General features: G+C 44.3%; 1 non-coding gene across 1 annotated transcript; it reads left to right on the top strand.

Moving 5' to 3' along the window:
- Positions 1-8,464: 8,464 nt before the first annotated feature.
- On the top strand, positions 8,465-8,571 carry LOC131822355 (U6 spliceosomal RNA). The gene has a single exon (XR_009350228.1). It is a non-coding gene; the product is annotated as a U6 spliceosomal RNA (small nuclear RNA).
- The last annotated feature ends 11,373 nt before the right edge of the window (positions 8,572-19,944 follow it).

Genomic DNA, 19,944 nt, shown 5'->3' with positions numbered 1-19,944 from the left:
GATTAGTTGAATTTAAATTAAGAAAATAAACAATTCTGCAGTGAAAAAAAACATAAAATGTAACTCCTGCATCATTGTCAGGGACTTTGGGGGAGATGGGAGGGCTTTTGCCCTTGAAAGATGACCATCCTGGCATGAATTGACCTTTTCTCCCCTCCTGTAACATATCAGAAATCAGGACTTGTATTATGATCAATGACATTTAGGGAAAATGTGATATAGAATTATACAGTTTGTTAATATTTGGCTTATACTATGCTATGTATACATAACTGGCCAGATTTGTAACATTTATCTATAACCTCTTTTGGTTTTGTCTGTTTCAAAGCAGAGAAAAGCAGAATGCTTTAGCAAAGGATTGATCTGATGATATAAAGGTTGGATTGTATGTGTATATATATGTATGTACATATTATAAAGAATTATATCGCAAGATAATGGAGGTTTAGAAGTCCCAACACCTGTAGGCAGCAAGCTGGAAACCCAAGAGAACCAATGATTAAGTTCCAGTCCACGGGAAAGAGACGATGGATTGTCCTGTCTTAGGGAGTCAGGCAGAAGTTCCCTCTTACTTGGCTTTTGTTCTATTTTGCTCTTTAACTGCTTAAATGAGGCCCACCCACACTGGGGAGGCAATCTGCTTTACTCAGTCTACCAATTCAAGTGTTCATCTCAACCCAAACTGCCTGCATAGACACATCCCAAGGAATGTGTGATGGAACATCAGCGCAGCCTGTTACCCAGACACTCTGATGCCTAAAATTTACCATCATGCCTTCCTGAACTGTGGTCCTTGCAAAGTGAGTGGTTCTCTTTCCTGTTTTCCTAAAGGACGGGCCAGTTTTAGGAATTGTGAAGAGACAGGCATTAAACAGAAAGTTTGGCAGCCTTGTCCCTGTCAATGAGATGTGCAAGAAAGGGTAGGGTGACTGTGTGTGTGCACGTGCGTGTGCGCGTGAGCGTGTGCGTGTGAACGTGCGGCCTTTGGTGCTGCCTGCCCTGCTCTCAGCTTCTTGTAGAGAAGCAGGGCCGGCCTCGGGTACCTGAACCAGGTTGCGCTTCCAGCAGTGCCAAGCCTGCTCCTGGCCCCTTAGCACTTCCTGTCTCCTGGCATCATCTTTTCTTGAAGTGCCTTAAATATTTTGCAACCTGCACAGTCACACTAGGGAAATCAAATGCCAGCCCGCCCTGCCGAATCACTGCTCCTTCAGAGAAGGCGCTCACTCACCTCCATGTTGCTGTTCCCAAGTCCATCTGCAGCGGTGACTGGAGGATGGCTGTCTCCGCCCCTTCCTCCCCAGTGCTGTCATGGGACCCCACTGCGTCCTGAGGTGACGAACTAGAAGCCTCCCAAGTCGGAAATGTTTGCACAGTTGCACATTCACAATTAATTCAATTAGATGTCTGTAATTCTTCGGCGGTTTTTTCCTTCTCCACTGCACAGTACGCTCTGTGAGGTCACAGACCTGTGCGCTTTGCTCGTGCTGTAATGCAGCGACTTGTACACACGGTAGATACCCAGCCGCTACTCCGTGTGCACAGACTGAGCCTTTCCTAATACAAATGGTGTCCCATGGAATGTTGATTTCCCACAGGGAGAGTTTCCTCCGCAAAATTAATCCACACGAGGTCAAATTATGAGAAAAACAATTGAATATCATCGCTGCTAGTTTGCACATGCCTTTCCTCTCTTTCTCCTTCCCTGTGCTTCTCAGTAACAAGGAAAACCAGAGCCTGCACTGCCCTTCTTACCCTCGCTGCACTGGGGGAAAAGTCGGTGAGAACGCAAACTGCTCGACCAGATGATGAGAATGGTGGAAATGATAACCTCCGATATTTGTAAACCGATTCAGAATTAAAGTGTGATTTCCCAGCCGTAAATGCGATCCTAGAAGCCATCCGCTAAAGCAAGCAGAGCACGTGTGACCACCTTAGCTTAGAGAGGCAGAAACTCCGGCTCATCCACAGAATGAGACTTGCTCCAGACCTCGCGGGTCCACAGGAAACGAGGACACCCAGTTCTCTGACCTTTGACTCTTATTCTAGCACCCTTTCCACCTGGTCTCACCACCCCTTAGCACCTCACAGTGGAAGAAGTGGACACAAATGCTAAGATACCCATGTGTCTTCACTGCCGAGGGCTGCCCTGAGGAAGTGCCACTGACCCAGGGCCAGGGAGGGGGTAGTTTAAACAATAGAAAGTGACCATGCGATTCATGATGACAGAGCTGCACACCGAGTCAACACTGGTCTGGCTTCCTAGAGCTCCGAAGCTAGGCCTGCAGGTCTGTGCTGTCCTTATTTGCATCAGACATATAGAGGCTGTGACTTTCTTGCATGGGGACTCTTGATGGCTGATGCCCGCTTAGCTGTCCCTGCCTCTGATCTGGACTCAGGGGAAAAAGGAGCAAGATGGCTCACCTCGTACTGGCTACATGGAGAACATGAGAAGAGTTGGAGTAAGAGGAGAAATGGGAAAATAGGGATCTGAGGAGGAGGCCAAGGTATGTGACAAAAAAGAAAACATTCACGGCCTTATTACAGATCGTTGAGAGCTTGCTCAGAAGAACACGGAGATGTGTGTTTATTTATCCAGCAAACATTCAAATGAGCTCCTTCTGTGAGGCGGGGGTTGGCTGTGGACCAACGAATCAAACGTGATCGTTGCCATCCTGCGGCCTCACAGCAGACTGAGAGGTCCCACCAAATAAGTAGTCAGCGGAGTTCGGTTTCTGTGGCCCATCATCCCTCTTGAATGAGGTAGCAACAAGCAGAAAGTTTCATAAAATTAAATCCAAATAGTACTGGCCCCCACAAACAACTTTGAAAGGAAAAAAGGTACAATTTGTTGTTTGGGTTTAAGGGTGGGGGCCTTGACGAGTGCTGGGTGTTCAGCTCTTTAAAGCATTTTCTGGCTTTCTGCTATAAGCCAGGTCCCGGGCTAAGTGTTGAAGGTGAAAACACTGACTAGAACATATTTTTTCATTATAAGAAAGAACGCAGGGGCACCTGGGTGGCTCAGTCAGTGAAGCTTCTGAATCTTAATTTCAGTTCAAGTCATGATCTCAGAGTTGTGGGATCAAGCTCCACCTCTGGCCCCATGCTGGGCATGGAGGCTGCTTAAGATTCTTTCTCTCTTAAAAAAAAAAAAAAAAAAAAAAGAATCTTTCTGTCTGCGCTGCCGGGAGGGCTCAGTCAGTTGAATGTTCGGCTCTTAGTTTTGGTTCCAGTCAGGACTCAGGGTTGTGGGATCAAGCTCCTTGCTCAGCAAGGAGTCTGCTTCCCCTCCCCCTCTCCCTCTCCTCATCCTCCCCAGCTCTCTCACACCCTCTCTCTAAAATAAATACATCTTTTAAAAAAAGATTTTATTTATTTATTTGATGGAGCAAGACACGGCGAGAGAGGGAGCACAAGCAGGGGGAGTGGGAGAGGGAGAAGCAGGCTTCCCGCAGAGCAGGGCTCCATCCCAGAACCCTGGGATCATGACCTGGGTCCAACGCAGATACTTAACAATTGAGCCACCCAGGCACCCCATAAATAAATCAATCTTTTTAAAAAAATCTCTCTCTCCATCTGCCCCTTCCCCGTTTTCTCTCTCTCTAAATAAAAAGAGAGAGAGAGAGAGAGAGAGAGAGAGAGAGAGAAAGGCCCACAATAAAATGGAGGCAGACATGCATGTAAACTAGAAAACAGATCTTATAAAATGTGCGGTTCCAGAGTGGACCACGGAATGCTACTGGAGCACAAAGGATGTATTTAAAGCAAACTTGGAAGAAGGAAAAGGTTTCCTAAAAGACATGATGACCATTGAACTGAGTTTCAGAGGGTGTGGTGAAAAGGAGTTAGCTCAGTTTTCTAAAAGGCCGTGAAAGATGAGGGGAGACATTTAGAAAAAAAGAACAGTTCTTGGACGAGGCATAGATTTTCCAAATAGTGTATTAACAAGTTTGATATGACTAGAAGTTAGATCACTTGTGGCTAAGCGGACAAAGATGAGGCTAGAGAAGTAGGCAGAGGCCAGATCAGGAAGTATCTTGTGTCCTAAACTAAGGCATTTGAACTTCAAGCTGAAAGCACCAGATATGTCTTGAAGAATTTTCAACAAAGAATGTTTTCAGAACTGTACCCTGTTCTACTCTGAAAAGCGGTGTACAGGAGGCGTTGGAAGGGGCCAGAGCAAAAGTAAGGAAATCAGGAGGCTAAAGTAGACACAAGCTCTTTGTCCAACATCGTGGTCATCAAAATACCAACTCTCTCCCATCCTCATATCCTTCTCAGCCCACGTGACTCAGGTGGGGTTGGAATGCTTTCTTCCAACCTCAGAAGTGGACAGATGACCAGAGGCCTGAACAATCACAATACATCTTTATCAGCTTCAGCCCTGCTCACTCTTTCGCCCCAGTGATTGGGCTGGGGTTGGGCACGTAGCCCAGCCCAAATGATAAAATGGCTTTTGCTGAAGCCATCAAGGAAGATGCTTTGCTCTTTTTTGGAATAGCTAACCAAAATGCTTGTGTAGGTTTAGGGCTGCCAGTGCTCATCTTCCTCTGATGGAAGGCTGCTGCTGGAGACACAGGGTGGGGAACCGAGTCCTGGCAATGCGATGTGAACCTCTTCATTCAGGAAAGCCTGAGAAAAATTCTACTCTTCTGACTCCTCAATTACACAAGCCAGTAAATTTTTCCTCATCTTCCTCCTCTTTTTTTTTCCCCTTTCTTTTTGTGCTTAAGTTAGTGGGAGTCCAACTTCTTGGACTGGAAACCCAGAGTTCTTATTAATCCAAGGTCCACTACAGTAATCCAGACCAAAAATAGAATTAAAATAGGGCCAAAGTGGGATGAAGAGGGAAAAGAGACACAAGAAAAAAAATAAGGAAGCACAATCTATAGGCTCTGGGGGTCGATTACATAGTGGGTGAGGAGAGGTAAGGGTCTTTGATTATGTCATACTCTGGTTTGGAATGCTGTGTGGACAGTGGTGATGTCAAATGAGAAAGTGAATATAGGTGGCAAAACAGGGTTCAGAGGAAAAACAGCGAGTTAGCTTTTGGGTATGTTTATGCAGATAAGGGTTGGAGACTTAAAGAAATGGTCCAGACGTGGGTTCTAGCTTTAAGAGTGGTCCACGGAGCTATCACTGTAGGCGTGTTCAGCCAGGGTAAGTAAGGAGAGCAAAAACATCACCTTCCAGTGAAAAGACAGCCTCAAGGACAAAGCCCAAGTCAATGACTGTTCCAGGACAGTGAGCAGAGAAAAAGGAGCCACAAAGGAGGCTGAGGAGAAGACACTGGAGAAGCTGTACTAAAACCAGAGCGTGCGTCTCAAGAAGCCTGACAGTAATTGAGGAGTGAGAGTTTTAAGAAGTCCTGAAGATTTATTCAGTAAACTCAGTGTAATAAAACAAAACAAAACAAAAAACAAGTGAGGGGCACCTGGGTGGCTCAGTCATTTAAAGGTCTGCCTTTGGCTCGGGTCATGATCCCGGGGTTCTGGATCGAGCCCCACATCGGGCTCCCTGCTCAGCCCCTCTGCCCCTCTCCCCTCTCATGCTCTCCCTCCTTCCCTCCCTCTCTCTCTCAAGTAAATAAACAAAATCTTTAAAAATATAAAAAAGAAAGAAAAAGTGTCCTTAATGAGTTTTAAAAAATCAATTATAAACAAAAGAAGGCAGTATTGGAGGAACTGAGGAACAAAAAGATATAAGATATATAGAGAACCATGATAAAATGGCAGAAGTCCTTCCTTACCTTATCATACTGACTTTATTCTTTTTTTCAGTACTGACTTTAAATGTAAATGGATTAAGCTCTCCAATTAAAAGGCAAAGATCAGGAGAATGGGCTTAAAAAACAAACCATGTGGGCGCCTGGGTGGCTCAGTGGGTTAAGCCACTGCCTTCGGCTCAGGTCATGATCTCAGGGTCCTGGGATCAAGTCCCGCATCGGACTCTCTGCTCAGCAGGGAGCCTGCTTCCCTTCCTCTCTCTCTCTGCCTGCCTCTCAGCCTACTTGTGATCTCTGTCTGTCAAATAAATAAATAAAATCTTTAAAAACAAACAAACAAACAAACCAACCATGATCCTTCCATGTCTGTCTACAGGACCCGCATTTTAGACCCAAAGACATAAACAGGTTTAAAGTGAAAGGATCGAAAAGATACTCCAAGCAAACTGAAATCAAGAGACCTGAGGTGGCTATGCTAATATTAGACAAAATAGACTTTAATCAAAACATGTTACAAGAGGCAAAGAATGACCTTATATATTGATAAAAGAGACCATTTATCAAGAATTAATGTAACAATTATAGGCATATGCACACCTTACAAGAGAGTCCCAAAATATATGAAGCAGTATTTGACAAAATCAAAGGGAGAAATAGTTTTACAATAGTCCAAAATTTCACTTCTCACTTTCAGTAATGGATACAACACCCAGACAGATCAATAAGGAAATAAAGGACTTGAACAACACTATAAATCAACTTGACCTAACAGACATATGTCCCACCCCCCAAAAGTACATTTTCATGTGCACATGGACTATTCTCAGGATAGACTATATGTTAGGTCACAAGTCTGTAGCCTGCCCACTTTTTATTAGTTTTTGGTTTTTTTCGTTTTTGTTTGTTTGTTTGTTTGTTTTTTGCTGTTAAGTTGTAGGAGTACCTTATACATTTTGGATGCTAACCCCTTATCAGATATATGGTTCACAAATATTTTCTCTCATTCCATAGGCTGCCTTTTAACTCTGTTGTTTCCTTTGCTGCGCAGAAAATTTTTAGTTTGACATAGTCCCACTTGTCTATTTTGGCTTTTGTGGCCTGTGCTTTTAGTGTAATATTTATGAAATCATTGCCAAGACCAATGTTATGAAGCTTTCTCAATATATTTTCTTCTAGGAGTTTTAAGTCTCACATGTAAGTCTTGAGTACACTTTGAGTTGATTGTTGCATAAAAGTGTAAGATAAAGGTCCAGTTTAACTATTTTGCACGTGGATATCCACTTCTGCCAATACCATTTGTTGAAGAGACTTACTTCCCCACAATGAACTCATGCCACCCTTGTCAAAAATCAGTTGACCGGGGGCGCCTGGGTGGCTCAGTGGGTTAAGCCGCTGCCTTCGGCTCAGGTCATGATCTCGGAGTCCTGGGATCGAGTCCCGCATCGGGCTGTCTGCTCAGCGGAGAGCCTGCTTCCCTCTCTCTCTCTCTGCCTGCCTCTCCATCTACTTGTGATTTCTCTCTGTCAAATAAATAAATAAAATCTTTAAAAAAAAAAAATCAGTTGACCGTACATACACACATTTATTTCCAGGCTCTCTATTCTGTTCCACTGGTCTATGTGTCTACTTTTATATCTGCACCATACTGTTTTGGTTACTCTAGCTTTGTAATATATTTTCTAATAAGGAAGAATTATGCCTGCACCTTTGTCCTTTTTTCACAAGACTGACTTCGCTATTCATTGTCTTTTGTTGTCCCATATTAATTTCAGAAGTTTTTTTTGATTTCTGTTTTTTAATTTTTTTATTATTTTTTAAAAGATTTTATTTATTTATTTGCCAGAGAGAGCGAGAGAGAGAGAGAGAGAGAGTAAACACAGGCAGGTCAAGCGGCAGCAGAGTCAGAGGGAGAAGCAGACTCCCCGCTGAGCAAGAAGCCCGATGTGGAACTCGATCCCAGGACCCTGGGATCATGACCTGAGCCGAAGGCAAACGCTTAACCAACTGAGCCACCCAGGCGTCCCCAATTTCTGTTTTTTAAAGAGCCAGTGGGATTTTGATAGGATGGCACTGTATCTGTAGATTGCTTTGGGAAATATGGACATTTGAACAATAGTAAGCTCAAATGTTCTAATATTAAGTTCAAAAAAGTTCTAATATTAAGTTGAAAAAGTTCTGATCTATGAATATGGTGTGTCTTTCCATTTGTTTGGGTTTTTAATTTCTTTCATCAGTGTTTTGTAGAAAATAGGCTAGAACTTGAACAGACATTTCTCCAAAGAAGACATACAAATGGAACAGCAGATATATGAAAAATGCTCAAAATTACTAATCATTGAGAAATGTAAACCAAAACTATAATGAGATACCACATCACACCCATCAGGATAGCTATTATTTTTTTAAAAAAGACAACAAGGATTGGCAAATATGTAAAGAAATTAGAACCCTTGTATACTGTTGGTGGGAATGCAAAATAGTGCAGTCATATGGAAAACAGCATGGAGGTTTCTCAAAAAATTAAAAATAGAATTACCATATGATCCATTAATCCCATTTCTGAGTATTTTTCCACAATTACTGAAGTCAGGGTCTCAAAGAGGTATTAGCACTCCCATATACATAGAAGCACTATTCACAACAGCCAAGATGTGGAAACAACCTCAATGTTCAATGACAGATGAATAAAAAAATGTTGTATATACATGCAAAGGAGTATTAATTGGCATTAAAAAAAGAAGGATGCTCATTTCAGCAGTACATACACTAAAATCGGCCCTTTACAGAGAAGATGAGCATGTCCCCTGTTCAAGGAGGGCATGCAAATTTGTGAACTGTTCCAGATTTTTTTAAAAAACACCACATAAAAAAGGAAATTCTGCAGAATATGACTATATGGATGAACCTCAGGACATTCTGCTAAATGAAGTAAGGCAGTCACAGAAAGACAAATACCATGTTATTTCATTTTTAGGAGGTTTCTAAAATAGTCAAATTCACACAGAGTGGAATAGTGGTTGGCTGGGGCTGGGGAGCAGGGTGAAATGGGTAGTTGCTAATCAATGGGCATAAGGTTTCAGTTAAGCAAGATGAGTAAGTTCTAGCTGTACATATATTCAGTGATACTGTATTGTACACTTCACAATTTTTAAGAGGGTAGATCTCATATTCAGCATTTATAAAAATTAAATTGAATTTAACTTAAAAGTCCCCCCAAAAAGTCCCTTAAGTTTTTAAATAACTGATGGGGCGCCTGGTGGCTCAGTGGGTTAAGCCGCTGCCTTCGGCTCAGGTCATGATCTCAGGGTCCTGAGATCGAGCCCCACATCAGGCTCTCTGCTCAGCAGGGAGCCTGCTTCCCCCTCTCTCTCTGCCTGCCTCTCTGCCTACTTGTGATCTCTCTGTCAAATAAATAAAATATTTTAATAAAATGAGAGAATTCATTGGTAGCAGTCTTGCCTAACAAGAAATACTAAATAAAGGAAGTCCCGCATCGGGCTCTCTGCTCAGCAGGGAGCCTGCTTCCTCCTCTCTCTCTCTCTGCTTGCCTCTCTGCCTACTTGTGATCTCTTTCTGTCAAATAAATAAATAAAATCTTTAAAAAAAATTTTTTTAAATGACTGAAATCACATAAAATATCTTCTCTGACCACAACAGAATGGAGCTGTAAGTCAAAGCCAGAAGGAAAACTGGAAAATTAACAAATAGGTGGCAATTAAACATGCTCTTAAAAACACTGAGTAAGGGGCGCCTGGGTGGCTCAGTGGGTTAAAGCCTCTGCCTTTGGCTCAGGTCATGATCCCAGATCCTGGGATCAAGCCTCACATCAGGCTCCCTGCTCAGCTGGGAGCCTGCTTCCTCCTTTCTCTCTCTCTCTGCCTGCCTCTCTGCCTACTTGTGATCTGTCTGTCAAATAAATAAATAAAATCTTAAAAAAAATTTGAGTCAAAGAAGAAACCAGAGGGAAAAGAAATGTATGAAATTAAATCACAACATAACAAAACTTAGATGTACCAAAGGCAGTGCTCAGAGAGAAATTGAGAGGTGTAAAGATACACATTAAAAAAGAAGAAATATCTCAAGTCAGTAACCTGACATTACACTTTAAGAAACCAAGAAAAGAAGCTCTAACTAAATACAAAGCCAGTAGAATGAAAGAATGAAGAGTAGAGATAAAGAAAAGAGAACAGAAAACTATTACAGCGAATCAACAAAACAAAAAGGTAGTTCTTTGAAAAGACCAAAGTTGACAAACATTTAGCTGAAGTAAGAATAAAAAGGGGAAAGGCTCAAATTACTAAAATCAGAAATGAAAGGGGTGACCTTACATAAATATAAAGGATTATAAGCAAATATTATGAATAACTGAACACCAACAAATCAGGTAACCCAGATAAAATGGACAACACTGTACATACTGGAAGTTCTAGCCAGAGCAATTAGACAAATGAACAAACCAAAAAACCCTCAAATTGGAATGGAAAATGTATACATATATTCATAGATTTCATGATCCTATAGATAGAAAATCCTCAAGAATTCACACACAAACTACTAAAGTTAATAAACAAATTCATCAAAGTTGCAGGATAAAAGAGCAACACACAAAAATCAGTTGTATTCTTTTTTTAAAAGACTTATTTATTCTAGGAGCGGCTCAGTTGTTAAGCAGTTGACTTTGGCTCAGGTCATGATCTCAGGGTCTTGGGATCGAGCCCCACATCGGGCTCCCTACTCAGTGGAGAGGCTGCTTCTCCCTCTCCCTCTGCCTGCTGCTCTGCCTACTTGTGCGCTCCGTCTCTCTCTGTCAAATAAATTCTTAAAATCTTTAAAAAAATATTTATTTATGCTATTTGAGAGAGAGAGAGAGAACATGAGGGGAGAGGAGCAGAGGGAAAGGAAGAGAATCCCAATCAGGGCTCAATCCCACAACCCTGAGATCATGACATGAGCTGAAATTAAGAATCAGATGCTTAATCAATTGAGCCACCCAGGCACTCCAAATCAGTGGTATTCATATATAGGAGCAATGAACAATCTGAAAAGGAAATTAATGAAATAATTCCATTTATAGTAATAGCAAAAAGAATGAAATACATCAGAATGAATTTAGCCAAGGAGGCTCAAGAGTTGGAACATAAATATTACAAAACACTACTGAAAGAAATTTTAATATACCTAGAAAAATTAAAGGACATCCTATGTTCACGGAGTGAAAGACTTACTGGTAAAATGGTAATGCTGGGGGTGGCTAGGTAGCTCAGTCAGTTAAGCAGCTGACTCTTGGTTTCAGCTAAGGTCATGATCTTGGGGTGCTGGGATCAAGCCCTGCATCAGGTTTTGAGCTTAGTGGGAAGTCCACTTGGTGATTTTCTCTCTCCCTCTCTCTCTGTGCCTACCCTCTTTCACATACTCTCTCTAAACCAATAAACCTTTAAAATAAATAAAATGACAATACTACACAAACAATCCACAAAACTCAATACAATTCCTACCAAACTTCTGATAGCCCTTTTTACAGAAACAAAAGCCAACCCTAAAATTGATATAAAATTGCAAGACAAGTCAAAGAGTCCAAAGAACCTTCAAAAAGAAGAACAATGTTGGAGGCCTCCTACTTTCTTTTTTTTTTTTTTTTTAAGATTTTATTTATTTATCAGAGAGAGGGAGAGAGCGAGCACAGGCAGACAGAATGGCAGACAGAGGCAGAGGGAGAAGCAGGCTCCCTGCTGAGCAAGGAGCCCGATGTGGGACTCGATCCCAGGACGCCGGGATCGTGACCTGAGCCGAAGGCAGCTGCTTAACCAACTGAGCCACCCAGGCGTCCCGAGGCCTCCTACTTTCTGATTTCAAAATTTATTATAATCAAAACAGTGTGGTACGGGCATAAGGATATATACAAAGAAAGTGAATAGAACTGTGAGTCTAGAAATAAGCCTGTACACCTACAACTAACTGATTTTTGGCAAAGGTGCAAGTTCATTCAATGAAGAAAAACAGGCTCTTCAAAAAATGATGCTGAGACAATTGGATATGCACATGAAAAAGTATGAAGCTGAATGTCATACTTTACATATATGCCCCAAAATTAATTCAAAATGGACCAAAGACTTAAATGTTCAAAGAGCTAGAACTTTAAAATTCCGAGGAAAACAAAGGTCAAATCTTCATGACTTCGGATTTGGCAGTGATTTTTTTAGATATGACACCTAAAATACAATCAACTAAAGAAAAAATAACTTGGATCTCAGTAAAAGTAAAAAAGTTTTGTGCATCAAGAAAGAGATGCACTTCTCCAGAATGGGAGAAAATATTTATAAATCATACATGTAATAAGGGCCAGCTACTCAGAATATATAAAGAACTATTACTATTCTACTATAAAAAGACAAACTGCCCAATTAAAAAATGGGCAAAGGGCTCAAACAGACATTTGTTCAAAGAATATATACATGTGACCAATAAGCACACGAAAAGATACCTGACATTATTATTAGTCATTGGGGAAATGCAAGTAAAAATCACAAAACCTCACACCCACTAGTGTGGCTATAATTAAAAATGAAGGGAAACTAACTAGTCTTGGCGAGGCTGTGGAGAAATTGGAATCCTTGTACTTTCTGGTGGGAACGTAAAATGGTGCAGCTGCTGTGGAAAACCATTTGAAGGTTCCTCAAAAAGGTAAATATAAACATAAACATTTAATTACTTAACTGATTCAGGAATTCTTCTCCTAGGTATATACTGATATAGAATTGGATTCTCAATTACTTTGAAAATTATTTCTATTATTTTGAAAACAGACAGCCAAACAAATACTTGTACACGATTTTTCATACAGCGCTATTCACAAAGCCAAAAGATGAAGGTAAGCTGAACGTTCTTCAGCGGATGAGTGAATAAACAAAATATGGTATATCTATTCAGTGGGATATAATTCAGCCATAAAAAGGAATGAGGAACTGATACATGTTCCAATGCAGATGGACCTCAGGAAAAAGTGTACAATTAAAGTAGCATTTGGTACCTTTGACATGCTGTGTATCCAACACATCTACTTTGAAAACATTCTCATTACCCTGCAAGAGACTCCCACCCACCCGAGCCTCTGGCAACTGCTAACCGGTATTCTGTCTCTATGGATTTACCTATACTGAATGTTTCATATAAATGGAACCACACAGTACGTGACCTTTGGTGTTTGGTTTCTTCTACTTAGCAGATTGTTTTTTGAGGTTCATTCACCTACACATTGTCCACATGTCCTATATCCAGGTGACAATATTACATTCCTTTTTTGGCTATACAATTAGCTACTGCATATACCACACTGTGTTTAAGAAGTCAATTCCAGATGAATTTTAGATCTAAATGTGTAAGGTAAAGTAATATGACTTGTAAATGACAACACAGGAAAATATCTTCATGACCTTGGCATAGGTGATACTTGCTGCACCAAGACTCCAACAGCACTAATGATAAAGGAAAATACTGACAAACTAGAAGACATTACAACTGGGAACTTTGCCTCCTTGGCGGACATCAAGTGAGTAAAACAGCAAGTCATGGAGGGGCAGAAGGTACCCGCAGTACATGCAGCCAACAAAAGACTCAAATTCAGAATCCACCAGATCAGTAAGAAAAAAGAGCCCAATAGAAATACCGGCAAGAGACTTAACAGGCACTTTGAAAAAAAAAAAAGTATACTCAAATGCTCACTAATCACATATTAGACATGGGGAAAGGTGCTCATCTTAATCAACTGAGGAAATGCAGATTAAAACCATAATCCTACTACTCACCAGGGTGGCTGAAATAAAAGCCCATTTCAAATATTGACAAGGACAAGGAGCAACGGAAACCCTCCCATGCTGCTAGTGGGAATGCAGATTGTTACATTTTGAAAAACATTTTGGCAGTATCTAAAGAAGGCGAACATATCTAAACCCTATGGCCACCCATCCCACTCCTAGAGTGCAACTAATGGTCTTTTTCTTGATCTGGGTATTAGTTACAAGGATGTACCCTTAGTGAGATCACTTTTACTTCTTGAGCATTTTCTGTTTGTGTCCAGCTTCAGTAAAGTTTCTTTTAAAATACATATAAATGGGGTGCCTGGGTGGCTCAGTTGTTAAGCAACAAATGCCTTTGGCTCAGGTCATGATTCCAGGGTCCTGGGATGGAGCCCTGCATCGGGCTCCCTGCTCTGCGGGAAGCCTGCTTCTCCCTCTCCCACTCGCTCTGCTTCTGTTCTCTTTCTCTGTCAAACAAATAAATAAAAATCATAAAATAAATAAATAAATAAATAAAATAACATAAATGGAGGGGGGATGTCCTAAGACCATGAGGTTTTAAGTGTCAATGTGTTTCTTTTTATTATTATAAGTATTAAATGCTCTTAATTAAACAACATAAAGTTGGGTGCTTATAAACAAAAAATATGACAAATATATGTATTTATTGAAAATCCCACTCCTAATGATATAGATGACTTCATTGAAATTAGTTCATATCATGAATTAATATTAGTTATTTCCAGAATGAGGCCTGGCTCATCACCAATTATATCCTTATTTCTCATTTTCAGAGAAGATATGTCAATGGGTGTGGACAGAATTTTGTTATAGCGGGGTCACTCAAAATTTTAAATTTCCGTTAGAGTTACCTGGCATCAATCAAGTACTGAGCCATCACCAGTGTCTTCCCCAGTGATCTATCAGCTGGCCTGTTGATGAGTAAGTCCTTCAGTTCTGTCTAAAGGAAACTGTCTGATATGCAGGATTCCCTGCCCGGCATTCGTCAGTCAGTTTCCCAGCCAGGATATCTTTTTTTTTTTTTTTTAAGATTTTATTTATTTATTTGACAGAGAGAAATCACAAGTAGATGGAGAGGCAGGCAGAGAGAGAGAGAGAGGGAAGCAGGCTCCCTGCCGAGCAGAGAGCCCGATGCGGGACTCGATCCCAGGACCCTGAGATCATGACCTGAGCCGAAGGCAGCGGCTTAACCCACTGAGCCACCCAGGCGCCCCCCAGCCAGGATATCTTAATGGCTGTTCGGCTCCTCAGACATGTTAAACTCTGCGCCATGGGAAGACCAGAGCAGACGAGCGGATGGAGAGCCTCCCTTCGGGCTTTCCTCACATCAGTTTTAGGAAGAACGTATGGAACTAAGGGTTCAGAAATAGATTCCTGTGGAACTATCCAGGCCCAGTCTCCCTTGGATGGTCCTGACGGACCCCTGCCCAGTGTAAGTGAACCTTAGTCACTACAGGGCTCCTCAGATTCACCTGGGTGACTCAGGTCACGATCCCAGGATTCTGGGATCGAGCCCCGCACTGGGCTCCCTGGTCAGTGGGGACACTGCTTCTCCCTCTCTGGGACCACCATCCCCCCCATCCTACTCATGCTCTCTCACACGCACTCTCTCTCTCAGATAAAAAAAAATCTTAAAAAAAAAAAAAAGAGGTTACTCAGGCTGCGTCTCCCAAGAGGCTTCTCTGGGTCCTGATCACCCAGGCCGCTGCTGACCTACAGGGGCTGGGGAGCTGCAGGCCACAGCGAGGGTGCAGAGTCTCCCTTACTGCACCAATTGCCGAGTTCACCTCTGGAGCACTGGATGGTTCTTGCCCCCACCTATCTCCAAAATGAGGAAGGCGTTAGGAGCACGCAGAGAAAGGACAATCAGCCTCCCTGGAGACCACCAAGCCCCTGTGCTTCCCTCCTGCATCCTTTTGGGCTGCTCGATGACCTCTGCCAAGGTCAATTCCAGCAAGGACAGCCTGTTGGGCAGGACACTGGAGGAGACACAGCATCAAGACGGAGAAAAACCAGTGTGTGGAGGTGCTTCCAAGGTGTTTCGGTCAGAGCCACTCCCAGGGGCCACTGGAGCCCAGAGGTCCTCACAGCGCGACTGGCCATCTTCACGGTGACTGATCCACCAGGGCACAGCCAGCATGGGCCTGTGTCCAGAGAGAGGCAAGGAGGGCCAGCACACCGGCCATCCCAGAGGCTGAAACAGACGGCAAGATCAGGCAGATGGGAGGGAAGCTGCAGAACTCCGGAAACACCGAGAGCCTGGACAGCCAGGCTTAGCTGTCGTAGTCATTTGCCAATTATAGGAGAGTAAAGTGCAGATTAAAATCCCATTTAGCCCTAAAGTGATCAGCCCCAGGCATTCAGGGAGCTTACATTGACATCTAGCCTGCGCCAGCTGTTGCCAGTGACCGAGGTTCTAAGACCATCCCTGTTCTAAGACTGCGGTTCTCAAACGGGGCGTGCTGGAGCATCAGCGCCACGTGGGGTCTTGTCAGAAACGCCTATTTTCTGGCCCCACCCCAGGCCAACGGAGATAGAAATTCTGGGGCTGAGGCCCAGCAATCAGTGCTTTAAGGAAATCTGGGTTTTAAATGCTGTTCTAAGAGGACAGTTGGTATGGAGTGAGTTTGGGGAGCAGGAGGAGGAAGATGTGGTGTGACATTGGAAGGATTTGGACAGGTCAGGAGGGCCTCCTGAGGGCTCAAAATCAAAGACTAATTGAAAGTGCATTCACAGCGTGGTTCAGCGTTGGGTCTGTGAGCGGGAGGGGTGGGGGGACAGGAGATAAAGGATGTGGGAACTGGGGGCTGCCGGAATCTTGAATGAATACAGTGCTGGAGGAAAATTCTGGAATATGTAGCACAGAAATAAGGACGTGGGGTGTTCTGAGGAGAGGCTGCGACTCAGGATGCGTCCCCCATGTCCAGCTCTGCCTGCGACTCTCCTACGGGTCCCACACCCCTCTGGGCGGGAGAGCAGGTGGAGGGGGGATGGTTCCTGGTCCTAGTCTATGGACAAGGACAGGATGTGCTTCTGGAGGACTGGAACCTCGTTAACGGGGCAGCTCTTCTGTGAAGAGCTCAGACACGGAACCTCCAACCTGAGGGTTATCTTGAGAGAAGAGGGTTTGGAGTCCTCCGAGAACAAAGCCGACCATCGCTTAAAAGGGATTCCTTGCCCTGCGGGAGAGAGCCAAGAAGCTGAAGAAGGACCCTTCCCAAGAAGCCACTGCTGCGAGCTGAATGTATCCCATCTGGGGAGAGAGAGGCCTGGGCCCACAGAGATCATTTCAATCCTTCCCTCTCCCTCAGAAGGGAAACCCCCTGAGCTCCAGGGGCCTCTTCTGTAAAGTAAGGAGTGGTGGTGTCCTCAGCTTCCAAGGGCCCTTCAGCCACAGTGCACTACGGGACTGGAGGGCATAGGGAACACAGCCCTAAGCAACTGCAGTGGTCACTGCGGAGGGACCTCAACAGGCTCTTAGGTAGCGGCCGTGCCATGGTTTGCTGGGAGAGAGAAGGTCAAGACCTGGGTACTGCACAAATGGGCCTGGACCCAGACATGCCCTTGGGCCTCAGCCAGAGCAAGTGGTGGCGCTGCACTGAGCCCCAGACCTCCCCACTCTGGCCGTCCAGATGAAGACCCGGGCGGCAGAGGGCAGCTGGCCTCTGCTTACCCAGCCCATCTTCCCCGTGACACCCCTCACTTCCCGAGGGCAGGAGCACAGACACTGGGGTATGAACCCACAGCCCTCAGCTCGGGCTCAGGCCAGCTTGTGTCTCCTCAGGCCCGTCTCTGCCTGTGGGATCTGAACTTGGAGCCTTCTGCCTCTTTGCTCTGCCCCTTGGATGACTCATCAGCTTGTGTTTTCTGCTCTCCAAGCTTCTGTGCGCTGTCCTCCTGTCTCGTCCTCAGAAAGGCCGCAGAGCTGCCATCGCTTAGCCATACGCTGGGGACGTGGCAGGCCACATAAAGCAGCCTGACGTCTCTCTCCTTTATTCCGTTCTGCCATCTCTCTCCCTAGTGCCTGAGGTCTCTCCTCCTTTGTCTGAGACGGTCAGGGCTGACATGAGTGGTCAAGGATGCTTGGGAAATGGCGCCCCGGGAAGCTATGTCAGAGGGCCGAAAAGGAAAAAAATAGGTACTGAGAGGTCAGCCAGGAGCCTCAGCTTCTAAATCCTGTCCCACAACCGCAGGGACGAGAACGTCCTTTCTTCCTGGAGCCCTTGCCTCCGAAGGGCAGTGGAGTCTGAATTCAGAACCGGGAATCCTTAGTTTTCTTCCTGTTTCTGCCCGTTCGCATCGGAAGGCCTTCCTGCTGCTTGCCTTAAATGACTGGTCTCTACAATAGGCCCCAGATCCCCGGATTCTGACCTCTCCTGGGGATGCCAGTGTAGACGAGGACCTCCAAAGGAGCTTTCAGCCTAACAGGTGTGATAACAGGGTTTGGCAGCTTTATGACAATGGGCATGGCCTTTTGCAGACTCACGCTCGGGCCCTCTATGGAGTCTCTGAAGCGGGCCATACCCACTGGCTCCATCCATGCGGTATCTCCTTCACTTCCCGAATCAGTCTCCTCTTCCTATATGCAACTTGAATGAATGTCCTTTGAATGGTGGTATGACAGCAGCCGCCCAGGGTGGTACAGGACACAGAGCCACACGAAGAGAGTGCCCTCTGAAAGAAGCTGAATGTCCCCTTAATCCCAAGAGCACAGTCACAGATAGTTCTAGAAGGGGTGGTGGGGCCATCAGTCTCCAAGCCTTCAGAAATATAATGGGATCCTTTCCTTCCAGGTCACTTCCTCCTCTGGGCTTAGAGCTTGCTTTCTTTTTAGTGGCCATTCTAGTCACCTCTTTCCTCTCCCATCAGTTTGAGGATGGATACACCCAAGAGGGCAAATATTTCCACAAAGTGTCCTGCCCCTCGCCATCACCTCCCCGCCACAATGCAGGGATGTCAAGTTGGGGGCTTTGGGTTTATTTTGATCTGTTATCTGCTAGCAGTATACCCAGCTCAACGGGGACATTAGCTTATTGCTTCACAGTGCCTAGGGAGATTTAGCTCTAGAAAAGACTGGTGTACCAGGCTACCCTTCAGACCACCAGGAAGAGGCTTAAAAAAAAACGGCTGGGAATGATGGAAACACCATTCATTAAGGATGCTCAACTTTTCTAATTGAGCTTCTTTTCAAAAGAGCTGAGGGGGCACCTGGGAGGCTCCGTTGATTATGCATTGCCTTCAGCTCAGGTTACGATCCCAGGGTTCTGGAATGGAGTCCTGCATCAGGCTCCCTGCTCAGCGGGGAGCCTGCTTCTCCCTCTGCCTGCCACTGCACCCACTCTGTCTCTGACAAATAAATAAAACGTTTTGAAAAATAGCTTAAAGGGATGCCTGAGTGGCTCAGTTGGTTAAGCGTCTGCCTCCAGCTCAGGTCATGATCCGCAGGTTCTGGGATCAAGTCCCACATCAGGCTCCTCGCTCAGTAGGGAGCCTGCTTCTCCCTCTCCCTCTGCCTGCCACTTCCCCTGCTTGTGTTCCCTGACAAATAAATAAAATCTTTTTTAAAAATAGCTGAAAGATGAAGGAAGAACGTTCCAAATGCTTATGAACACCTACTGCAGTCCATCAGTGTGAGGCAGGTTCACATCTCATTAGATCCTCACAGCAGCCAAGAGGACGGAGTTATCATTTTGCAAGCCTGAAAACAGACATAGAGCAGTCTCCTGATGGGAAAAAATATCTGGAGAGATCTATGCCAAAAAAGTGACTGTCCTCTCTGGCTGATTCACTAACCATGGAGTTTTGTTTCATGTTTAGTATGAAACAACATTCCGTATCATTAAAAAAGTAAAATTTTATAATAAATATATTGAAGCCTTGGCCAACATCTTAAACTAGGATCTGACATAGCTACAAATCCATGTCCTCCAACTTCCCTGCCCTGCCCTTGACCTGACATTGTCTTTTCCAGAGATAGATAATCCCTGAGGCCAATGGGGGAGGAAGAGAAGCTACCAGTATCACAACACAGTTTCCACCTGACGTCGTTCTCACTGGGGCCATGTCTCTAGGCCTGACTTTGCTCTGACACTTCTGGATGTTCCTTCCTGCTATCCAATGTGTGCTGAGGCCGTAAGGCCACCGGGTTCACCTTGCCATTCTCAGCACCTCCCTTTGCAAAACTTCCAGACTTTCTTGCAGAGCATCCAAAGCATATGGCGTTGTGGCTGAGCAGCCATATAAACAGGCTTCCCTTGAGGCTCTGGAGCAGTGTGGCACCAATCTGAAAGCCTTAGTCCACAGGGTGAAAAGTTAAAAAAAAAAAGCCATTTACCACTGTCCTGGGCCTTCTATAAAGAAGTACGTATGTGGATAAGGGCCCGGAGTGCTTCCTTCATCATTTCCTTC

Source organism: Mustela lutreola, chromosome X, assembly GCF_030435805.1.
Source record: "Mustela lutreola isolate mMusLut2 chromosome X, mMusLut2.pri, whole genome shotgun sequence".
Classification (NCBI taxonomy): domain Eukaryota; kingdom Metazoa; phylum Chordata; class Mammalia; order Carnivora; family Mustelidae; genus Mustela; species Mustela lutreola.
Note: the sequence above shows the minus strand (reverse complement) of the source record. Positions and strands in the feature narration are given on the sequence as shown.